This window comes from Bactrocera dorsalis, chromosome 2 (assembly GCF_023373825.1).
Source record: "Bactrocera dorsalis isolate Fly_Bdor chromosome 2, ASM2337382v1, whole genome shotgun sequence".
In the NCBI taxonomy this organism is placed as follows: Eukaryota; Metazoa; Arthropoda; class Insecta; order Diptera; family Tephritidae; genus Bactrocera; species Bactrocera dorsalis.
Genome location: NC_064304.1, coordinates 99,490,327 through 99,496,355, shown reverse-complemented (window position 1 = coordinate 99,496,355; position 6,029 = coordinate 99,490,327).

The window sequence follows — 6,029 nt, the reverse complement described above, 5'->3', positions numbered from 1 at the left end:
GTGGTTTTCAACTTTTTCCTTATACTTGAAAGATGAGGTCATTGATAGAGTATGTATACAATATATTTGGGTCAGTTGGAAATCCACGTTGTATATCTTTCCACGAATATATGTCCGGAATCAGTCCTTTGCAGGAAGTTTGCCACTATTACTGCCACATTGCGATGCTTTTGATTTTCTCCTCTCGTTTTGCTACGATAGCTGGGACGCACACATCCTCTATTTTTTATCATTCTAGATAAAGCATTATAGCTTTTATTTGCTTTATGGGGGTACTCTCATGTGAACGCATACATTTTACCACTTTTTAGGAGAATTTTTTTTATGCGGCAACAGAATTCAATAATTTTAATTTTTTAATATATTTTTATTTGTATTTTGAAATGTATAAAAAAAAAGTTTTTTTTTTCGTTTTTACATTTTTAGTATATATTTTTTTTTAATCAAAGTAGTCCCCAACAAAAAAAAAAGTTGTTCACCTGTCATCGGCTGTTGATGCTGTCAACGTGGCAATTTCTTACTTCCGCTGGCTGTTTATTCTCAAGATTCTCAAGAAACTATTCTTTTATTTTATTTCTCGACCCTCTTGGAACAATTTGTAACGATCACAAACTCTTGCATTTCATCAACATTAACATTTTTTAACAATTATTCTTTTATTTCCGCATTAATACTGAAGCTACAAAAAAATGTTCAATAATTAAATACTGTTTCATCTACTGCATGCAGTCATCCACAAAATATGTTCTTAACATCAACTACATTATGTTATTCCAAGTGAAGTCTCAGTTCTGTTAAACCAGCAAAATATGTTAATGAACATTAACATTATCAAATAGGCTAATGTTAACATGCTCTGCCATTGTTAAGCTTACATTATATTGGGGCTGCATTTATTATGTTAACCACACAGACTGTTAATTGCCTCAAACTTGCTCTGCTCATTAATAGAGGGTTACACAAATTTGAAAAAATTATTTGAAGCAATAAAATCCAATTTATTTTCTCTAAATTAATTGAACAACTTTAGCTGATATTTATAATTATAAGAAAATATATGTACGTCTGACTATAATAATTTCGAACTTAATCATGCGCACGCGCAGCAAACACCTGTCTTACAGCCATAAACATTTTACTGTACATTTAATTGCAGCTGCATACACACACAAACAGCAACCCGCACCCACGAAAATAAAAACTATTTAATGCAATGTACTAACCAGCGTAGTCATTGAGTAATACTTATATACAAAACAATTAAAAGTGCAACAAAAACATTTGTAGTAAATATTACCAGATATATGTATATATATATTAATACTTACTATATAAAATATTTCGGCAGCAAAGTCTTACCGGCAATCAGCCAATCAAACAGACAAATGGGCGGCAATCAGCTCGAATTACCAACCCATGTAGGATATGCCACGGCGTGTCACACACACACACACACCCACTAAGCGCTCAAATGGTCGCGGCATAAAAACATTTATTATTTGGCATTAAAAATTAAAGTTTCTTGCTTAAGTCTTTTGTTGCGGCGGCGATTAATTACAATGTGTAGCAAGTGTCCGTTACAATGCAATATAATATTTAATATCAACGTCTATGTTTTCAAATAATACGTATTATTTTTGTTGTTTTTGCTTAGCAGTTATTTGAGTGTGTAATATGAGCTGCTTGTAAAATATAAATCTACTGATACTGTATTATGAAAGCGGCGATAAATTTTAGCGTTTTCAGTGGCTCAGCAGTTTTATAAACTTTTAAGACCCGTAGAAAAGGTTGTGGGCTGTGAAAATCTTGAACATGACAAAAAAGTAAAAGAGTCTTAAATGAAAAGCGAAAAGAATTGTCGTATATCTGATTATTCTACTTATTGCAAAATATTATCGAAAAAGTATTTTCGTTTTTTTCAATAGATGTGATCCAGTCGTATATCTCCAGCGCTACCAATCACATTGTGTCATACCATAGATAAATTTGCTATGCTTTGATATGTTTATATAAAAAATGGAAGAAGCCACCAATGAAATTTGTGAAGTTTGCGGAGACGGTGCTGTATCAGTACGTGTAACACAACAATAGTTTGCTCGCTTCCGTTCTGGAAATTTTGACGTAAAAGATGCACCTCGCTCTATCGATCGATCGTTGAAAAAGTCGATAACCAAGATAATGGACATATAAAAACTATTAAAACATTGTTTCCCAAAATTTGTCTCTCGTTTCAGCTAAGTGGGCGGCATTACAATGCCACAATTGAAGACTGACTCCTCCAGCGTTAAGTTATGTTGAAAAAATTGTTACTATCTTAAAGCCAGCAAAACTTTTGAGTATGAAAGTAACAAATTTACAATAAATTTTAATATACGTGTGCAACAACAAGTGCAATCAACAAATTTGCAAGCATGTTTCATGCGGCCGTTAAACACAGATTAGCATATGAGCTAACGCTGCTGCCTTATGACTAATTTATAATAGTTTTACACAAGTATTGTTGAAGTCCATTGAAAAGTACAATGTGTCTAAAATAGAGCTGTGAAAGAGAAAAAAAAACATAAATTTGGCATAAAAAATAAAATAGAATCAATGCAAAGTGGCCACACATGCGCTTTGCCTCAACAATGGATCACTTAAAAATCGAACAATAAACGTTGCAAGAATGGTGTTGTAGAAATATTAGCTGCAAACTCACAGCATGAGCATGCATGCAGTTACATACACAGCACAGTTAGAATAATAAGCGCCGACAATAACAATAAACAATCAAAAGAAAAATGCCCTAACAACTCACGCCAAAGTCACCGCAAAGGCATTCACGCGGCAGCGCATAATGCTTGCATGTGGCATAAGTGCCCACTTGTGGCAAGGCGGTGGCCACAACGCGGTTGCAGTAAACGTCATCACCCACCCACCAATTTTTCTGAATGCACACACACATGCGCACAAATAAGTTTACATAAAGTTTTGTTACAGTTTTTTTGCACTTCTGACTCGCCACAAAAGTATTTTTTCGCTATTTTTCGCAAATTCAAAATCAGTATGCGAAAATCATGGCAGAAATTAATAGCTGAAATTTAAGCCACTTTAACAACAACAATAGTTTGTGTAAAAATAATAACTCAGAAATTTAGTAGGCAGCCTTAACTAGTAATCAAACAAATATATATGTATATGTGCACACATACACATGCAAGTCGCATACACATTTATAACTGTAGCTGAAACAGCAAGTACAATAACAGTGAAGGTAGTAAAAATCGTGCTTGCCACAAATCGGCGCAAAACGCCTTATTTTTTTCTTACGACAACTGCATGCAACCCACGAACTTGATTTCTGCCACAATTTTGATTCCGATTTTATTGCATTTTTCCATTTTTTATTTCGACTATTGAACATATGGCCGCGGAAGGTGTGCAACAAAGTGCATAAGCTGCCAAAAAAAAATGAAAACGTAAATACAGTTATAAAATATACTTCTACGCTGAGTAATTAAAGACTCAGGAAAAAAGTCAGCTGAACCGCAGTTATGATACCCTTCACAATTATTTATATTGTTTATGACAACCGATTTGTTTGAGAGATATATGCTATAATGATCTGTATAATCACAGATTTTAGGGTTGCTTTGGATAATAATTTATGCCAAATTTCGTTAAAAAATCTGGTCAAATATAAAAGTTTTTCATACAAAAACTTGAGTTTGATCGGTCAGTTTGTATGGCAGCTATATGCTATAGTTCTCGGATCTGAACAAATTCTTCGGAGATTATAGCGATGTCTTAAATAATATTATATGCTCAATATCGGCGAAAAATCAGGTATACAAGGCTTGAGTTCGATCTGTCAATTTGTATGGCAGCTATATGTTATAGCTGTCTGATCTGCAGAGATTACAGCGATGTCTTGAATAATATTCTATGCCAAATTTGGGGAAGATATCTGATCAAGAATAAAAGTTTTTCATACAAAGACTTCAGTTTGATTGATCAGTTTGTATGGCAGCTATATGTTATAGCTATCTGATATGAACAATTTTTTCGGAGATTACAGCGATGCCGTAAATAATACTCCATACCAAATTTCGTGAAGATATCTGGTGAAATAAAAAAGTTTCTGTCCATCAGGGTATTAAAAGAGTAATATGGTAGCATTAGAAGCAAGCGTGGTTGCTGCCGCAAAATAGAATAATATTTCAATATTCTTAATACATTTGTAATAAATGGCTAACATATCTTAATATATATGTTTATATATTTTTTTACCATAATCTGTCAAGTTTGTCGATTTTTTTTCCGTTAAACTTTTAAACAGTGTAGGCATTGAGTAATGATCGCTAAACACCGACCGTTGATTAGAGCAATGTAGTGATGACAAATGCTCGAACATATTTCGTTGAATATTATTCACTGATTTAAAGTAGAATCCGAGATATAGTTGCCTTGCTCAAGCTCAGTACAAACACATATTAGTTATAGGTTAGCACTGAAATCTGATCGGGAGCTGGAACACTAAATTCCAATTCAAGAAGTCCGTTCTTTCTGAGTTAAAGAGAAAGGCATTAATGACTATTTCTAGCAGTAGCAAAAAATATTTAGTAATTCGTCTATGTTCCGTTTACATACGAGTAGCATTCTGTGCGAGTTAGTTTTGAATCTTTCATTCATCATTCATCATTCAAATATATCTTTAGAAAGAGATGTTAGAGATCATCCGCTAAAATCAAAGTTCCAGCTAAAGAAATATTTATTCATTTTATTTTTGCGATCGTTGAGACTTTCTTCTGAGTTATTCAGAGCATAGAAAGAAATTCGCTAAGGGACTTATTGAGGAGACACTCCTCCGCGAATTATGAACTTCGCAATGTATCCTTACAGTATAAATAAGCAAGTTAGATGAGTAACTCGCTGTCCAAAATCCACCTTCGAATTGCTCAGAAACCATTTATATTTTTGCGTAGTCGTGTGCCGAAACCACTACCCAATCATTCAACCACTACCCAAACCTTTCCACAACACTTTTTTACCCTATTTCACCTCTTTTTCACCTCTTTTTTACCACATTTTCACCTCATTTTTCACTCACACTTTAAAACGCTTTGCTTACGGCCATCGCCATTCTGATGAACTGCCTCTTAATAAAATAAATATCTTTAACAACCAATTAAGCTAATGCAAACGAAATGGCCGACAATAAAAACAAAAGAAACAGCGCTCAAATGAATTGAGTGACCAAAAATTTATAACAACAATGTTGCTTTGCGGCTACCACATATTTATTTATTTAGTTTGCCACATGATTTATGCTTAATGTCTTTATATTGTTGTAATTTACGTGAACGCATATGAGCAGGCGCAACATGCCGCGGCACATATATGTATGATATATACGTGTCTATATATTGTGCATATGTATGTATAATTGTAATATGAACACTGCTTTTGGCAATGACTGACAGTGGCAGTAGCTTGTCGATATTCGGTTACAACGGTCAACAGAGGCCTATATAGATGCAGAGACGCACTGCCAAGCACACATATACTCTCCAAACTACCCGTTTATGAGTGAGTTGTTGAAGTGGGTGTAACAGCGCTCAAACCACGGGACAGCAGTGGGTGAAGGACAACACAAATGGCAAAATTCGAAAACAATTTACATTGAAAATACTTCGAGTTACAGAATCTATTACACCAAGTGATTTCTTGCTCACATTTGGTTTTCATAATTTATTAATCTGAAGCAAAAATGGTTATTAGTCTGCAGTTACAGCATATACTATGTATTGTTTATAGATAATGCTTAGTGTATGAATGTTGTAAGAACACTTTTTTAAGTCCGATCAGGTTAGATTAAGATGTTGTTCCCATCGGGGTCGTTCCTTGGACAACTTACCATAGATCGTCAATCCATTGAGGTACTTAAAAAAACTCCTATATAATGGATTAATATCTTGACAAATAGAAGCGCTTTGAGCGTTTCACAAATTTGTTATGACGGCTATTGTTAATTGTTGCTATCTTGCTTA